The sequence below is a fragment of the Lichenostomus cassidix genome, unplaced genomic scaffold (assembly GCF_008360975.1).
Source record: "Lichenostomus cassidix isolate B80296 unplaced genomic scaffold, HeHo_3.0 HiC_scaffold_42, whole genome shotgun sequence".
NCBI lineage: Eukaryota > Metazoa > Chordata > Aves > Passeriformes > Meliphagidae > Lichenostomus > Lichenostomus cassidix.
This window is the reverse complement of record NW_028147241.1, coordinates 1,227,887-1,246,050: the sequence shown is the minus strand read 5'-3', so window position 1 is coordinate 1,246,050 and position 18,164 is coordinate 1,227,887. Positions and strand designations below refer to the sequence as shown.

The 18,164-nt window shown below is 52.9% G+C and overlaps 1 protein-coding gene and 1 pseudogene across 1 annotated transcript in view; one reads left to right on the top strand and one right to left on the bottom strand.

Annotated features, from left to right (window-relative positions):
* LOC146424144 (uncharacterized) overlaps positions 1-18,164 on the bottom strand; it is a 502,567-nt gene that overhangs the window by 283,248 nt on the left and 201,155 nt on the right. The gene's annotated exons all lie outside the window — the stretch shown is intronic.
* The window catches only part of LOC146424149 (uncharacterized), a 98,334-nt pseudogene that overhangs the window by 913 nt on the left and 79,257 nt on the right, over positions 1-18,164 (top strand).

Below are 18,164 nucleotides of genomic sequence, written 5' to 3'. Positions count from 1 at the left end.
ACCAGCTCAGATCTCCTCCAGCACCAGGTGATTCACACAGACGAGAGGCCTTTCCGCTGCCCTGAGTGCAGGAAGGGCTTCAAAAAGAACTGCCAACTCATCACCCACCGTCGCATCCACACCAGGGAGAGACCCTATGAGTGTGGGGAATGTGGGAAGAGCTTCAGCCGGAGGTCCTACCTGATCCGCCACCAGAGGATCCACACTGGGGAGAGACCCTACGAGTGCCCTGAGTGTGGGAAGATGTTTCAGACCAGCTCCAATCTCCTCCAGCACCAGGTGATTCACACAGACGAGAGGCCCTTCCGCTGCCCTGAGTGCAAGAAGGGCTTCAAACAGAACTCCCACCTCATCAGGCACCGGCGCATCCACACCGGGGAGAGACCCTATGAGTGTCCCAAATGTGGGAAGATGTTTCAGACCAGCAGCAATCTCCTCCAGCACCAGGTGATTCACACAGACGAGAGGCCCTTCCGCTGCCCTGAGTGCAGGAAGGGCTTCAGAAAGAACTCCCACCTCATCAGGCACCAGCGCATCCACACAGGGGAGAGACCCTATGAGTGTGGGGAATGTGGGAAGAGCTTCTCCAGGAGCTCTCACTTGACCAAACACCAACAGAGCCACGGGTAAGAGAAGCCCTGCAAGTGCCCCGAGTGCAGGAAGAGCTTCATGTGCTGCTCCAACTTCATCCCCCATCAGAGGACCCACACTGGGAAGAGCCCAGGTGACCCTCACTCCCAGTGACCAACACTGCGAAGACCCCTGGCTGGTGGCTTCCACGTCCTCCTGATTCCCTGTGGCTACCTGGACAAACACAGGGGCAGGAACATCCATCAGGACTCAGATTGACACTGGAAATTCATTGAGAAGAGCTGATTTATTAACGTTACACCCTAAAAAATCTCACCTGCTATGTAATTGTTTCTTCTGGTGTCATCAAGCAATGCTGGGTAATCTTGGAGGTCTTTTCCAATCTAAATTCCTTCTTCATCCTGTCAGAACAACCAAAATTGAGGTAAAATAAAGGAAATTAAACAAAGACGCTTTATTAAAAGGCCCTGCAGTCCCTCCTTTACACCACCAGGGAACAGCATGGAGTTAATTAGGAGCATTGATGAATTAATTAGGTCTGGCGGAGCAGCGCTGCGTGGCCCTGCAGTCCCTCCTTTCCACCACCAGAGGGCAGCATGGGGTTAATTAGGAGCACTTAATTAATTAGGTGGAGCTGACTAGCACAGGGCAGCCCTACAGTCCCTCCTTTACACCAGCACAGGACAGCACGAGGTTTATTAGGAGTTAATTAATTAATTAGGTCACACTGAGCAGCACAGCACGGCCCTGCAGTCCCTCCTTTACACCACCAGAGTGCAGCACGAGGTTAATTAGGAGCAGTTAATTAATTAATTGGGTTGGGCTGAGCAGCACGGCGTGGCCCTGCAGTCCCTCCTTCACACCACCAGAGGGCAGCACGAATCCCCCCGCTCTCCCCCGCGGCTCCAGGCGGAGCAGCTGAGCGTTGCTGAGGCTCAACGAGCGCAGAGACCAAAGCTGCAGCCGAGGACTCCTGCCCTGCAGAGCCAGCACCAAACAGCGGCGGGAATCGCCGGGAAAGGGGCGGGAATTCCCGGGAAAGGGCTGGGAATCATTGGGGGGGAGTCGGGAATCTACAGATATCCCGGGAATGGGGTGGGAATGGCTGGGAAAGGGTTGGGAATCTCCAGATTGCCCTGGAAAACGTTGGGAATCATTGGCGGTGATTCAGAAGTCCCCGGAGGTGATTTGGGAATCTCCAGATAGTCCAGCACCCTGGCAGAGGCCATCCCATGGTCCTGCCCTTGGCATTGCACATCCCCACATGCCAGTGCCCCGGGAAGAGACCTGAGCACTGAGGGAGGGACAGGATCTGCCTTGCCAGGGGCTGGGGCTCAGGGCTTGGCCCTTTGGATTCATGAAACACATCCAGGTTGGCTCAGCATCAGAGACACCTTTGCCTTGCTTGTCCCCACCTGCCATCACTGCCTGCAGTGTTCTGCTCTAACTGCAGCCTGGGGACATGTTGGAGCCTGGCTCGCAGAGTGAGGCCATATCAATATGTTTCTTAAGCTCAATTCAAGCTGTGTGACCGACTCTGAAGACTCTTTCCCAGGAGATAACGAAACGTAAAGAGCCAAGAATGGGAGCATCATAAAAGAATGTTAAACAAGATAAAGCAGTAACATAGACAGCTTTAGCTAATGCTTAGAGAGCGTGATTAAAAGTTTATAACCAATTAGCGAGTTAGTTTAGGCGCATGAACAGTACCTTTTATCCAATCATATGTACCAGTGTGTGGCGTGAACAGTGCTTTTGTCTATAATAATGCTTGCTTCCTGAAAATGAACGACATTACACCCTTTATCTCTGGGAGGACATGTGCTTTAGTTCGGGTGACCCCCAAATGGGACACTTTCTCAGTCATGTCCCTCAGTGGAACTTCAAGGAACTTCAAGGAACTTCAATGTTTCTATTTATGTTTGACTTTTTGAGAAGTTTTTTGCACACACTCTGAGGGACTGAGTGTGATGCAAACAGCACCAAAGCCCCGCGAGGGTCATTCCAGTGCCTGTGCTGTTGCTGTGCTGCTGAGCTGGGCTGGGCTCCTGGCACAGAGGAGCTCCTGGCAAGCGGCAGCGCTGCAGAGAGACAGCTCTGCCCAGGAGCAGCTCCTGTGCACAGCCCAGCAGGGCTGGGGCACTGCCAGGCCATCTCAGGGACACCAGCAGGGCACACCCAGAGCTCACAGGTGCTCAGCATTGGCAGGGGCTGTGCCATGGCCCAGAGGGGGCTCAGAGAGCCTCAGAGCGGCTGTGATGTCAGAAAGGAGCTGTGTGACATCACAGAGTGGGCTGTGCGAGGTCATGGAGCCGCCATGGCATCATAGAGGAGACTGTGTGACGTCACAGATCAGCCTGTGACATCACATTGTGGCTGTATGACATGCCAGGTTGGCTGTGAGGTCACAGAGGGCTGTGAGGTCTCAGAGTGGGTTGAGACATCACAGAGCTGGCTGTGACATCATAGACTGGGCTGTGAAATCACCGGTTGGTTGTGTGACATCATTGGGCAGGATGTAATGTCACACGGTGGTGATGTGACACCATAAAGCAGGCTGTGGCACAGAGTAGGTTGTGACATCACAAAGAGGGCTGTGCGGCTGTAACGCGGAGGGGGAGGAGGGGTGGAACCAGGCCTCTGCGTTTACTGAAAGTGTCTCTATGGCTATCGAGAGATCAGTCCAGCCAGCACTGCCTGGTGCTGTACAGAAAAGCCCTTCTCACACCCGTGCCGGTGTAAGGCACATATTCTCACTCACCCACGGAGTTGGATAACTCGTGCGTTACCAAAGACAAAGAATTCAGAGCGCTCAGTCAGCCGGAGGTTCCAGAGTTTATTCTGAAGGGTTCCAGGGTGAAAGAGGACCAGACACCCCAGCCGTCTACATTTAAAGGGGCGGCTGGAGGGTCAGGGGAGAGGAGGCGGGGGGAACACCCCAACCAATGGGAGGAGGAAGGCATGGAATCTGGGGTTAGGTTACAGCTGGGGGGATTTACATAATTTGGGGAGGAACCATCGTGTTCTCCAGAGGGGAGGACTAAGAAGGCTTCCACCAGTGGGGTTCTGCTGTATTGGAACCACTCAGCTCCTCAGCAGTTCCTGAGGTGGTATCACCCACCCCAACACGGCTGCAGAGCAGACTCTGCCATCATAGAGGATGGCTCTGTTGGACATCAGAGAGCAGGATGTGACATCACAGTGTGGCTTTGTAACATCATGGAGCGGGCTGTGTGATGTCACAGAGAAGGCTGTGAAATCACAGAGTGGCTTGTGACATCACAGGATTGCTGGGTGACATCCCAGCTGGGTTGTGACATCACAGAGCAGGTTGTGATGTCGCAGAATGCTGGTGTGACACCTGAGGGCAGATTGTTTGACATCACAGTGTGAACTGTGACATCCCAGAGGGGCTCTGTGACATCACAGGTAGCTGTGTGACATCACAGGGGAGTTCTGTAAGGTCACTGGGGAGGTGACTCCACCCCAGCCCCCCCTCACAGTTTCCCCCAGAGAAGTCCAACGCTGCTCGTGCACAGCAGGGTCCCCTGTCCCCCCAGGTCCCCCCTGCCCCCCAGTGCCACAGCCTCCCCCAGAGGATGTTCCATGAGATAGATCCCCAGAGCCTGACACAGGGACAGGGGGGACAGGGCCCTAGGGGCTGGGAGAGGGGGACAGGAACCCCCCAGCAGTGTCCCTGTGTCCCCCAGGGTGAGAGCCTGGCCCGGGGCTCCTTCACCCTCTTACAAATGAGGGCTTGAGAGCACTTAAAAAATCCCCAGCAAGGGATCAGCAAAAACCAGGTTTAATATTGAGTGACAGCATGAGAAAATTCCTTGGCAAGAGTCACTCTGCTCCTGACTGGACAGTTCAGGCACACCAGGGGAAAAAATGCAACAGTGAAACCAAGGAAATTCAGGCAATCAAACCAGACATGAACTGAGAACCGGCACTGTGTGTGTGTGTGGGTGCCTCTGAAAAAAGACAGTGAGGGAAGAGATGAATATGGCCTAAAAGCTTGAGAGCCCTCAAACTCAACAGAACTTAACTTATATTGTAACCTTAATTTATATCTTAAAATTAATAAGTTAGAAAAAGAACAGCACTTAACAATATTTAACCTAAGTTATAACCAATGATGTAACAATTTAACAGAGGAAGAGCAGGTCCCCTGCCTCCAGGCTGGGGCTGGGCTGGGTGGCCCTGCTCAAGGACATGGGGACCCGGGGCATCCCTGCATTCTGGTGGCACAAGCACCACCCCCGGCCTGCCCTGCGCTTGCTTTGGGCCACGCCAGCCCCGTCCCAGCACCTGGGCCCAGCTCCCAGCCCCAGCCGGGCTCAGTGCTGGCGGCACAGTCCTGCTCTGCCAGCGTGTGCCAGCCTGGGGGCACAGGGAACAAACCCTCAGGGCCTGACTGCAGTGACCGTGCTGCTTGCTTTTCTTCCAGGACTGACGGACATATGAGGCGTGGATGACACCCTTCTGTATATATGTTTTTGAAAGTGTTCGTCAGTTGTATTTTCTACGTAGTTTTTAGAAAGTGTTATCTTCTGTAAATACGTTTTCTACTTGATTGTTAGATAGGTTCTTATGTAAATACGTTCTATAGATTGTTGTTGTTATAAAGATTCTTTCATTGTAAATACATGATGGAGTCCATTTTTGTTGCTTCAGCAGAATAAGTCCAATCACATTTGAAAAAGACTTGGAGCCTGGCTCCCACTTCTATTCACAGGGCTAGAGCAGACGAGAGGCAGCCTGCATTAAGGCACAAGCTATTATTGCTTTTAGTCCAGAACACTCAAAACCCCAACATCTTCCATCGACGGTTACAAGTGGGTGGGCAGTTTCAGCTGCCAAAGTGCAGCTAGCGGGACTGTCTGCAACACTAGTCACAGCAGAGGTAAATATAGCTATGCTAGAGGCTCTTCAATAAATATAACAGTGAACAACCACCACCTTTAGAAACGAGCCAGGCTTTAGAGGACTCTGGTTTGCCATGAACAGGCAGGCTGGAAAAGGTTCTCCACATTGCTGAGCAGCTCCAGCCTTGTCCTACAGAGCTGTTGCACACAGAATCTGCCTCTCCCTGGGAGCCCAGCATGGGCACCCTCCACTGATCAGCCAATGGGGACTTCACCACTAGGATGAGTGAGGAGGAAATTCAAGAGCCTCCATCCAAGCAACTCTGGCATTTTACAGCAGAGGAACATATTTTTCTATCAGCTCAGCATTGTAGCTCATGAAGCCTTCCACAGCAGCCAGCCTTTGGCTCCCACACAGTGCCTGTCACCCTCACCAGGCTGTCCCTGCTCTTGTGCACCACACTTCCCTCCCTGATCCCCACAAGTGCATAAAGGAGCAGCTCTGTGCTCCAAGCAGCACAAAGCGGCAGCAGCAGCAGCTCCCAGCAGAGATGCACGTGGCCACCTTTTCTCCCCCAGCAAAAACTGCCTGAGCTGCCTGAAACATGCTTCCAGGCTGGGGAGGACCACAGGGACCTCGGACTCCACTTGGCCACTTCATGCTCCCCTGATTCACTAAGAACTCCTTCCCCTGCCAGAGGAGCATCAACCATCAGCTGGGGGGGCATGGAGAGGACACCTGGCCCCACAGCACTTGCCCAGCCCTGCCACATGCTCACAGCACCAGACTCCACTCTCGCTGCTCTGGGCTTTGCTGATCTGGAGCTACTCTCCAGCTGCTGACATGCTTCTCCAGCTGAGGAACGAGCTCCAGCTGCCATTGGGCATTCTGCAAAACCTGCTCTTAGACATCAAAACCTCTTTTTCTTCTCCAGCCCAAGGAAGGAGTATCAAGCCAACCCTCAGTACTTTGGGATGGGCCAGGGGAGTCCTCACCGCGCAGGTGAGGGGGAGCATCCTGCCTAAGCCCCCTTTCCATCCCCTCCCACCAGGGAGAAAAGCAAAGAGAAAAGCAAGCCAAGGGTCAGGTTCCCTGTGCCCTGGCCAGGGCTGCCTTAGAGTGGCTGAGCAGGAAGAGCTTCCCCAGAAAAGAGGGAGCCAGGACTGCCCATAACAAAACTAGGGCACGGAAGACGTCTGACCTTCCGGAAAATGGTGCTATCTTTGGACTATTCCTGACTAGTCACTTGTGGCTAGCACAGGTTTTTCCTATGAGAACTTTTTTTTGTGTTTTATGAACAAAGATAAAGTTTGGATGCTGTTGTTACAGTGTCTCGAGATTTGGACAGTTCAGGCCTGGCCAGTCAGGCCTAGGGGGAGGTTTCTGACTGACCAATCTGGGTGACCTCTGAAAAGTCTATATATATGTTGGAGTCAAAATAATAAAGCGCCTTTTCTATGCCACGCTGAGAATCCGGGGTTTTCCTTCTCTGCTAGCGGCTCAACAGCGACAGTCACTTGAAGCTATGGGCTCTTTGTTATTTCAGTTCTCAGCTATTCATGTTTAAAAAGTGAAAGGAACTTTGTACACAACTGGGCATTTTCTTAAATTGCTTGCAGAGTAAGGAAATGGTGCCCACAGGGCTGTCCTTGCATGGGTAGCTTTCCGAGGCAGTTGATAAGCGATCCTGTTAAAAGAAGACTGTGTTCTATTGTTTTGAAAACCTTGTCTATTTGTTCAGATTTTAAAAGCTGGAAAAGTGTTTGTACTGGAAAGGAAAAAATAAGGTATGTCTTGCTGAGGTTTCCAGCATCAAAATGACTTGTGTGGCTTTCAGAAGTGGCAGACTAGGAGATGACTTACACTCACACCTAGGGCTCAGGGAAGGAGAAGGTAGTGGCCAGAGTGGAGAACGAAGGAGCCCAGCAAGGCTTCTGCCTGTTTTGCTTGACTTTCTAAGCTCCCGTGAAGACAGAGTTGGGGATGCTCAGGCTGCAGAAGAGAAGGCCATGGGAAAGCCTCACTGCGGCCATGCAGGACTTGCAGGGACCACTGGGAAAGATGTGGGGAGAGGAGAAGGGGGAATGACTTTCAACTGCAAGGGGGTCAATTTAGCTTGTCTCTAAGGAAACTGGCATTTTACACTGGAGGTTCTGAGGCACTGGCCCAGGCTGTGCATGGAGGCTGTGCATGCCTCATCCCTGGGAACATCCAAGGCCAGCTGGGACAGCACTCTGAGCAACCTGCTCTGCTGGGAGCTTGCTCTGGTTGGAACAAGATGATCTTCAGGGTCCATCCCAAGGAAAACCATTCAGGGATTCAATCATTCTGTGGTTGCCATGGTCCACAGGGGTGTGGTCCTGGATCTGCTGTCATGTCACAGTTGGTGTTCCAGCTGGGACTGCCATCGCCCAGCCAGGGGCACAACACAACCAGTCGCCCCTGTGTGAGCACGTGCTTCACCCTGCTCTGAGAGCACCCCTGCAACCCTGTTTCTTACCTGTTCCCCGATAGTGCCGTCAGTCCTGAACGCTCCCTGCTGCCTGGATTTTGCCATCCATCCCTGCAGGATGCTCCCATTTGTCCCAATGGAGGTACAGTGCCATTCCATGGAGGTGGACACCCCCTGGCAGCCCGGGTGGGCTGGAGCTGTGAGGGGATGCTGTGGGACAGGGACCCAACTCTGAGGTTTTGCTCCCTGTGCAGGCTGTCAGAGACCATGAAGAGGAGATGGAAGTCGATAGAAAGATTGATGTAGAGGAAAGCATGGATGTGGATATAGAAGAGAATGAAGAGGAAGAGATGGAAGTAGACGTGGAGAGGGATGAAGAGATGGAGGTGGACAAGGACGGGACGGAGGAAGAGATGGACGTGGAAATGGAAGATTATGTGGAAGAGATGGAAGTCGATGAGAAAGATGAGGAGGAGGACATGGTCTTGGGATGAAGACCGACACAGGCAGCAGGACAGACTCGTGCTCCCCATGCCCTGCCCACAGGCACAGTGGCTCCCCTGCCCACAGGCTGGGGCTGGGCTGGATGGCCCTGCTCAGGGACACGGGGACCCGGGGCATCCCTGCATTCTGGTGGCACAAGCACCACCCCCGGCCTGCCCTGCGCTTGCTTTGGGCCACGCCAGCCCCGTCCCAGCAGCTGGGCCCAGCTCCCAGCCCCAGCCGGGCTCAGTGCTGGCGGCACAGTCCTGCTCTGCCAGCGTGTGCCAGCCTGGGGGCACAGGGAACAAACCCTCAGGGCCTGACTGCAGTGACCGTGCTGCTTGCTTTTCTTCCAGGACTGACGGACATGTGAGGCGTCAATGACACCCATCTGTACATATGTTTTGAAAGAGTTCTTCAGTTGTTTTTTCTTCATAGATTTTAGATAGTTTTATCATCTGTAAATACGTTTTCTACTTTGCTGTTAGATAGGTTTTTATGTAAATACGCTCTATAGATTGTTGTTGTTATAAAGATTCTTACATTGTAAATCCATGATGGAGTTCATTTTTGTTACTTCAGCAGAATAAGTCCAATCACATTTGAAAGGGACTTGGAGCCTGGCTCCCACTTCTATCCACAGGGCTAGAGCAGACGAGAGGCAGCCTGCATTAAGGCACTAGTTATTATTGCTTTTAGTCCAGAACACTCAAAACCCCAACATCTTCCATCGACGGTTACAAGTGGGTGGGCAGTTTCAGCTACCAAAGTGCAGCTAGCAGGACTGTCTGCAACACTGGTCATAGCAGAGGTAAAAATAGCTATGCTAGATGCTCATCAGGAAATATAACAGTGAACAACCACCACCTTTAGAAAGGAGCCAGGCTTTAGAGGACTCTGGTTTCCCATGAACAGGCAGGCTGGAAAAGCTTCTCCACATTGCTGAGCAGCTCCAGCCTTGTCCCATAGAGCTGTTGCACACAGAATCTGCCTCTCCCTGGGAGCCCAGCATGGGCACCCTCCACTCATCAGCCAATGGGGACTTCACCACTAGGATGAAGAGGAAATTAAAAAGCCTCCATGGAAGCAACTCTGGCACTTTACAGCAGAGGAACATATTTTTCTATCAGCTCAGCGTTGTAGCTCATGAAGCCTTCCACACCAGCCAGCCTTTGGCTCCCACACAGTGCCTGTCACCCTCACCAGGCTGTCCCTGCTCTTGTGCACCACACTTCCCTCCCTGGTCCCACACAGTGCAATAAAGGAGCAGCTCTGTGCTCCAAGCAGCACAAAGCAGCAGCAGCAGCTCCCAGCAGAGATGCACCTGGCCACATTTTTTTCTCCCCCAGCAAAAACTGCCTGAGCTGCCTGAAACATGCTTCCAGGCTGGGGAGGACCACAGGGACCTTGCAGTCCACTTGGCCACATCATGCTCCCCTGATGCACTAAGAACTCCTTCCCCTGCCAGAGGAGCATCAACCATCAGCTGGGGGGGCATGGAGAGGACACCTGGCCCCACAGCACTTGCCCAGCCCTGCCACATGCTCACAGCACCAGACTCCGCTCTCGCTGCTCTGGGCTTTGCTGATCTGGAGCTGCTCTCCAGCTGCTGACATGCTTCTCCAGCTGAGGAACGAGCTCCAGATGCCATTGGGCATACTGCAAAACCTGCTCTTAGACATCAAAACCTATTTTTCTTCTCCAGCCCAAGGAAGGAGTATCAAGCCATCCCTCGGTACTTTGGGATGGGCCAGGGGAGTCCTCACCGCGCAGGTGAGGGGGAGCATCCTGCCTAAGCCCCCTTTCCATCCCCTCCCACCAGGGAGAAAAGCAAAGAGAAAAGCAAGCCAAGGGCCAGGTTCCCCGTGCCCTGGCCAGGGCTGCCTTAGAGTGGCTGAGCAGGAAGAGCTTCCCCAGAAAGGAGGGAGCCAGGACTGCCTATGACAAAACTAGGACAAGGAAGACATCCGACCTTCCAGAAAATGGTGCTGTGTTTGGACTGTTCCTGACAAGTCACTTGAAGCTATGGACACTTTGTTATTTCATCTCTCAGCTAGTCATGTTTAAAAAGTGAAAGGAACTTTGTTCAAAACCAGGCATTTTCTTAATATGCTTGCAGCGTAAGGAAATGGTGCCCACAGGGCTGTCCTTGCATGGGCAGATTTCTGAGGCAGTTCTGTTAAAAGACTGTGTCCTATTATTTTTAAAACCTTGTCTATTTGTTCAGATTTTAAAAGCTGAAAAAGTGTTTGTTCTGGAAAGGAAAAAATAGGGTATGTCTTGCTGAGGTTTCAAGCATCAAAATGACTCGTGTGGCATGCAGAAGTGGCAGACTAGGAGATGACTTACACTCACACCTAGGGCTCAGGGAAGGAGAAGGTAGTGGCCAGAGTGGAGAAAGAAGGAGCCCAGCAGTGCTTCTGCCTGTTTTGCTTGACTTTCTAAGCTCCCATGAAGACAGAGTTGGGGATGCTCAGGCTGCAGGAGAGAAGGCCATGGGAAAGACTCACTGCAGCCATGCAGGACTTGCAGGGACCAAGAGGAAAGATGTGGGGAGAGGAGAAGGGGGAATGACTTTTAACTGCAAGGGGGTCAATTTAGCTTGTCTCTAATGAAAGTGGTATTTTACACTGAGTTTGCTGAGGCACTGGCCCAGGCTGTGCACGGAGGCTGTGCATGCCTCATCCCTGGGAACATCCAGGACCAGCTGGGACAGCACTCTGAGCAACCTGCTCTGGTGGGAGCTTGCTCAGCTTGGAACAAGATGATATTCAGGGAATCAATGATTCTGTGGTTGCCATGGTCCACAGGGGTGTGGTCCTGGATCTGCTGTCATGTCACAGTTGGTGTTCCAGCTGGGACTGCCATCGCCCAGCCAAGGGCACAACACAACCAGTCGCCCTTGTGTGAGCATGTGCTTCACCCTTCTCTGGGAGCAGCCCTGCCACCCTTCTTGTCACCTGTTCCCCGATAGTGCCATCAGTCCTGAACACTCCCTGCTGCCTGGATTTTGCCATCCATCCCTGCAGGATGCTCCCATTTGTCCCAATGGAGGTACAGTGCCATTCCATGGAGGTGGACACCCCCTGGCAGCCCGGGTGGGCTGGAGCTGTGAGGGGATGCTGTGGGACAGGGACCCCACTCTGAGGTTTTGCTCCATATGCAGGCTGTGAGAGACCATGAAGTGGAGATGAAAATTCTTAGAAAGGCTGATGAAGACGAGAGCATGGATATAGATGTAGAAGAGAACAGAGAGGAGGAGATGGAGATAGATGTGGACGAGCTGGAGGAAGACATGGAGGTGGATGTGGAGGAGATGGATGAAGAGATGGAGGTGGAAGAGGAGGAGATGGAGGAAGAGATGGAGGTGGAAATGGAAGATTATGTGGAAGAGATGGAAGTTGACGAGAAAGATGAGGAGGAGGACATGGTCTTGGGATGAAGACCGACACAGGCAGCAGGACAGGCACGTGCTCCCCGTGCCCTGCCCACAGGCACAGCGGCTCCCCTGCCGCCAGGCTGGGGCTGGGCTGGGTGGCCCTGCTCAGGGACACGGGGACCCGGGGCATCCCTGCATTCTGGTGGATTCACAAGCACCAGCCCCGGCCTGCCCTGCGCTTGCTTTGGGCCACGCCAGCCCCGTCCCAGCAGCTGGGCCCAGCTCCCAGCCCCAGCCAGCCTCAGTGCTGGGGGCACAGTCCTGCTCTGCCAGCGTGTGCCAGCCTGGGGGCACAGGGAACAAACCCTCAGGGCCTGACTGGAGTGACCGTGCTGCTTGCTTTTCTTCCAGGACTGACGGCAATGCGAGGCATTGATGACACCCACCTGTATATACGTTTTTCAGAGTTCTTCAGTAGTCTTCAGTAGATGTTTTAGAGAGTTTTGTTTTTTTTCTGTAAATACGTTTAATATGTTGTTTTTAGATAGGTTCTTATGTAAATATGTTCTATAGATTGTTGTTGTTATAAAGATTCTTACAATGTAAATATGTTCTGGACTTCATTTTTGTTGCTGCTCTTCTGTAAATAAACAATCTTTGTTTTTCACACCCCAGCTCTCTTTCCATTCGCTTTGGGCACATGCAGCATCTGCAGAGTTGTGGTTTGCACTTGCTCCAGGTTGCCTGGCCTGGAGGTGTGTGGGAGCGAGCGCTGTGTTGGGGGTACCTGTGCCCAGAGCGGTCCCACTCTGAGCTCCATACACACTTGGTATTTGTAGAGACAGATCCCACCGGGCTCTTTCCCATGGCATCACATTTGGGAGCAGGGCCCAGCCTGCGTGGCCCTGCAGAGCCTCACCAATGGCACTGCACCAGGTGGCACCAGACACCAGCGCTAAGGAGCACTGGGCTGTGGGCACCCCCTGCTCCCGGGCACCCCGGAGCTGAGGGGAGCTCCCTGAGCCATCACCTGGGCATGGATGCACGCATGCATGCATGGATGGACGAAGGCGTAGATGGAGGATAGATGGAGCTCATCATCAGGCTGAAAGCTTTGCATCACCTGCTGGGGGACTAGGGCTGCTTTGCCGGGCTCAAGCTGTTGCTTGGCTGCTCTGTGTACCCTGCTAAGGCTGGGGGACCAGGGACTACTGATCTCGCTCCTTTCCATTGCCAGGGAACACCAACTGGAGAGCCTTGCTGTGGCTGGGAAAATGCAACATGTGCCACAGCACCCTCAAGCATCACACAGCTGGGTTCTTGTGGCTTTGGAAGGACGATCAGAAAGTGGTTTTCATGGAGAAGAGCAGGAGCCGTGAGGGATGGGGACTGCTCTGTGGGTTGCTGGGGCAATGGGTGCTGCACACAGAACAGAATGCAACATGAGGACGGCAGGCAATCCTGTGCCCAGAAATTCCCTGCTCCTGGTTATTCCATGGCAGTTTGCAACAAAGAGTTTGCAATTTTGTTGCAAAACGCTGGCATCGAGATCTGTGCTGTGGGAATCCAGCGGGCAGACATGAACTCTCAGCGGGCCATGGCCTCACCAGCGCTGGAGGAGCACGTCTTCCTGGTGGAGTCCTTTGGGCAAATCCAGCAAAGCCCCTGCTGCGAAGCCAAGGGGTTCAGTTGTCGTTCTTTGGTAGGTCTGGGCTGAGGGGGAACAGCCGTGTGGGCAGGCAGGTCATTGGACAGATGTGACACCTGGTGTCCTGCAGAGTGACTTGGATGGCACAGCCTCCCCAGAGCCTGGCAGGCTGCTTTGCAAGAGGAGAAACCTACAGTGGTGGCACCCCGAGAGCTTCTGTTGTCCCAGCATCTGTTAGCAAGTGGTGGGGCAAGGAGAGCTGGGCGGTGCAGGCAGCAGGAGGATGCCTGATGCCCAGTCTGATGCCCAGCTAGGCTCCCAAGGCAAGGTGGGCGCAGGAATTCTTAGATCCCCTTGCACTGGTTTGGCAGAGTAGTTTGGAGATTGGTATTAATCTTGTTTTGTTTTATAATCACATAGCAGAATGGTAATTATTCTTTCTATCAATATATATGTGTGTGTGTATATATATGTATATTTATTTCTGAGAGCAGGGGAGTGCTGTTTTTAAATTCTTCTTTTATATAAAGGAATTTCTATCCTGACAATAAACACCCTGAAGATTTGTATGACTTGTCCATCTCCTTTAACTGGGCTGCAGGGCCAGAGGTACCTCTGTGTCAGAAATGGGGCCTCTGGCTTTCGCAGCGTCTCCTGTGCCCAGGACCCAGACATGCTTTGGGAAAATCTTTGCTCTGTGGCACCCCAGGGTGGAGGGAGCCAGCGTGGCACAGACACTGAGACACTGTGTCCCCTTGGGCAGGGTTTGCTTTGGGCTCTGTGCTTGTGGGAGCACAGGGAGCTCCGAGCTGAGCTGGGTATGGACCCATGGCCTGGCCAATGTGCCAATGAGGCTGATTTGGGTTGAATTTTAGAACTCTGGCATTTTACACTGAGGGTGCTGAGGCACTGGCCCAGGCTGTGCACAGAGGCTGTGGATGCCCCACCCCTGGGAACAGCCCAAGGCCAGCTGGGACAGCACTCTGAGCAAACTGCTCTGGTGGGAGCTTGCTCAGGTTGCAACAAGATGATCTTCAGGGTCCATCCCAAGGAAAACCATTCAGGGATTCAATCATTCTGTGGTTGCCATGGTCCACAGGGGTGTGGTCCTGGATCTGCTGTCATGTCACAGCTGGTGTTCCAGCTGGGACTGCCATCGCCCAGCCAAGGGCACAACACAACCAGTCGCCCCTGTTTCAGCACGTCCTTCGCCCTGCTCTGAGAGAAACCCAGCTGCCCTGCTTGTCACCTGTTCCCTGACAGTACCGTCAGTCCTGAACGCTCCCTGCTGCCTGGATTTTGCCATCCATCCCTGCAGGATGCTCCCATTCGTCCCAATGGAGGTACAGTGCCATTCCATGGAGGTGGACACCCCCTGGCAGCCCGGGCAGGCTGGAGCTGTGAGGGGGTGCTGTGGGACAGGGACACCACTCTGAGGTTTTGCTCCCTATGCAGGCTGTGAGAGACACCAAAGAGGAGATGGAGATAGATACAAAGATTGATGAAGAAGAGAGCATGGAGATAGATATAGAAGACAACGGAGAGGAAGAGATGGAGGTGGACGTGGATGAGATGGAAGAGATGGAGGTGGACATGGAGGACATGGAGGAAGAGATGGAAGTTAATGTGGAGGAGGAGGAGGAAGAGATGGAAGTGGAAATGGAAGATTGTGTTGAAGAGATGGATGTGGACCAGGAAGATGAGGAGGAGTACATGGTCTTGGGATGAAGACCGACACCGGCAGCAGGACAGGCACGTGCTCCCCATGCCCTGCCCACAGGCACAGCGGCTCCCCTGCCCACAGGCTGGGGCTGGGCTGGGTGGCCCTGCTCAGGGACACGGGGACCCGGGGCATCCCTGCATTCTGGTGGATTCACAAGCACCAGCCCCAGCCTGCCCTGCGCTTGCTTTGGGCCACGCCAGCCCCATCCCAGCAGCTGGGCCCAGCTCCCAGCCCCAGCTGGGCTCAGTGCTGGCGGCACAGTCCTGCTCTGCCAGCGTGTGCCAGCCTGGGGGCACAGGGAACAAACCCTCAGGGCCTGACTGGAGTGACCGTGCTGCTTGCTTTTCTTCCAGGACTGATGGACATGTGAGGCGTGGATGCCACCCTTCTGTATATATGTTTTGAGAATGTTCTTCAGCAGTTTTATCTACGTCGACTTTAGATAGTATTATCTTCTGTAAATACGTTTCATGCTTTGTTGTTCGATAGGTTTGATGTAAATACGTTCTATAGATTGTTGTTGTTATAAAGATTCTTACATTGTAAATACATGATGGAGTCCATTTTTGTTGCTTCAGCAGAGTAAGTCCAATCACATTTGAAAAGGACTTGGAGCCTGGCTCCCACTTCTATCCACAGGGCTAGAGCAGACGAGAGGCAGCCTGCATTAAGGCACTAGTTATTATTGCTTTTAGTCCAGAACACTCAAAACCCCAACATCTTCCATCGACAGTTACAAGTGGGTGGGCAGTTTCAGCTGCCAAAGTGCAGCTAGTGGGACTGTCTGAAACACTGGTCACAGCAGATGTAAAAATAGCTAGGCTAGAGGCTCATCAATAAATATAACAGTGAACAACCACCACCTTTAGAAAGGAGCCAGGCTTTAGAGGTCCCTGGTTTGCCATGAACAGGCAGGCTGGAAAAGGTTCTCCACATTGCTGAGCAGCTCCAGCCTTGTCCTACAGAGCTGTTGCACACAGAATCTGCCTCTCCCTGGGAGCCCAGCATGGGCACCCTCCACTCATCAGCCAATGGGGACTTCACCACTAGGATGAGTGAGGAGGAAATTAAAGAGCCTCCATGGAAGGAACTCTGGCACTTCATGGCAGAGGAACATATTTTTCTATCAGCTCAGCGTTGTAGCTCATGAAGCCATCCACAGCAGCCAGCCTTTGGCTCCCACACAGTGCCTGTCACCCTCACCAGGCTGTCCCTGCTCTTTGCACCACACTTCCCTCCCTGATGCCCCCAAGTGCATAAAGGAGCAGCTCTTTGCTCCAAGCAGCTCCAAGCAGCTCCCAGCAGAGATGCACCTGGCCACCTTTTCTCCCCCAGCAAAAACTGCCTGAGCTGCCTGAAACATTCTTCCAGGCTGGGGAGGACCACAGGCATCTCGAAGTCCACTTGGCCACATCATGCTCCCCTGATGCACTAAGAACTCCTTCCCCTGCCAGAGGAGCATCAACCATCAGCTGGGGGGACGTGGAGAGGACACCTGGCCCCACAGCACTTGCCCAGCCCTGCCACATGCTCACAGCACCAGACTCCGCTCTCGCTGCTCTGGCCTTTGCTGATCTGGAGCTCCTGTCCAGCTGCTGCCATGCTTCTCCAGCTGAGGAACGAGCTCCAGCTGCCATTGGGCATACTGCAAAACCTGCTCTTAGACATCAAAACCTATTTTTCTTCTCCAGCCCAAGGAAGGAGTATCATGCCAACCCTCAGTACTTTGGGATGGGCCAGGGGAGTCCTCACCGCGCAGGTGAGGGGGAGCATCCTGCCTAAGCCCCCTTTCCATCCCCTCCCACCAGGGAGAAAAGCAAAGAGAAAAGCAAGCCAAGGGCCAGGTTCCCTGTGCCTTGGCCAGGGCTGCCTTAGAGTGGCTGATCTGGAAGAGCTTCCCCAGAAAAGAGGGAGCCAGGAGTGCCCATAACAAAACTAGGACAAGGAAGATGTCTGACCTTCCGGAAAATGGTTCTATCTTTGGACTATTCCTGACTAGTCACATGTGGCTAGCACAGGTTTTCCCCATGAGAATATTTTTTTGTGTTTTATGAACAAAGATAAAGTTTGGATGCTGTTGTTACAGTGTGTCGAGATTTGGACAGTTCAGGCCTGGCCAATCAGGCCTAGGGGGAGGTTTCTGACTGACCAATCTGGGTGACCTCTGAAAAGTCTATATATATGTTGGAGTCAAAATAATAAAGCGCCTTTTCTATGCCACGCTGAGAATACGGGGTTTTCCTTCTCTGCTAGTGGCTCAACAGCGACAGTCACTTGAAGTTATGGGCTCTTTGTTATTTCAGTTCTCAGCTATTCATGTTTAAAAAGTGAAGGGAACTTTGCACACAACTGGGCATTTTCTTAAATTGCTCACAGAGTAAGGAAATGGTGCCCACGGGGTTGTCCTTGCATGGGCAGCTTTCCGAGGCAGTTGATAAGCGATCCTGTTAAAAGACTGTGTCCTATTGTTTTTAAAACCTTGTCTATTTGTTCAGATTTTAAAAGCTGGAAAAGTGTTTGTACTGGAAAGGAAAAAATAAAGTATGTCTTGCTGAGGTTTCCAGGATCAAAATGACTCGTGTGGCTTGCAGAAGTGGCAGACTAGGAGATGACCTACACTCACACCTAGGGCTCAGGGAAGGAGAATGTAGCGGCCAGAGTGGAGGAAGAAGGAGCCCAGCAGTGTTTCTGCCTGTTTTGCTTGACTTTCTAAGCTCCCGTGAAGACGGAGTTGGGGATGCTCAGGCTGCAGGAGAGAAGGCCATGGGAAAGCCTCACTGCGGCCATGCAGGACTTGCAGGGACCACTGGGAAAGATGTGAGGAGAGGAGAAGGGGGAATGACTTTCAACTGCAAGGGGGTCAATTTAGCTTGTCTCTAAGGAAACTGGCATTTTACACTGAGGGTGCTGAGCCACTGGCCCAGGCTGTGCACGGAGGCTGTGCATGCCTCACCCCTGGGAATATCCAAGGCCAGCTGGGACAGCACTCTGAGCAACCTGCTCTGCTGGGAGCTTGCTC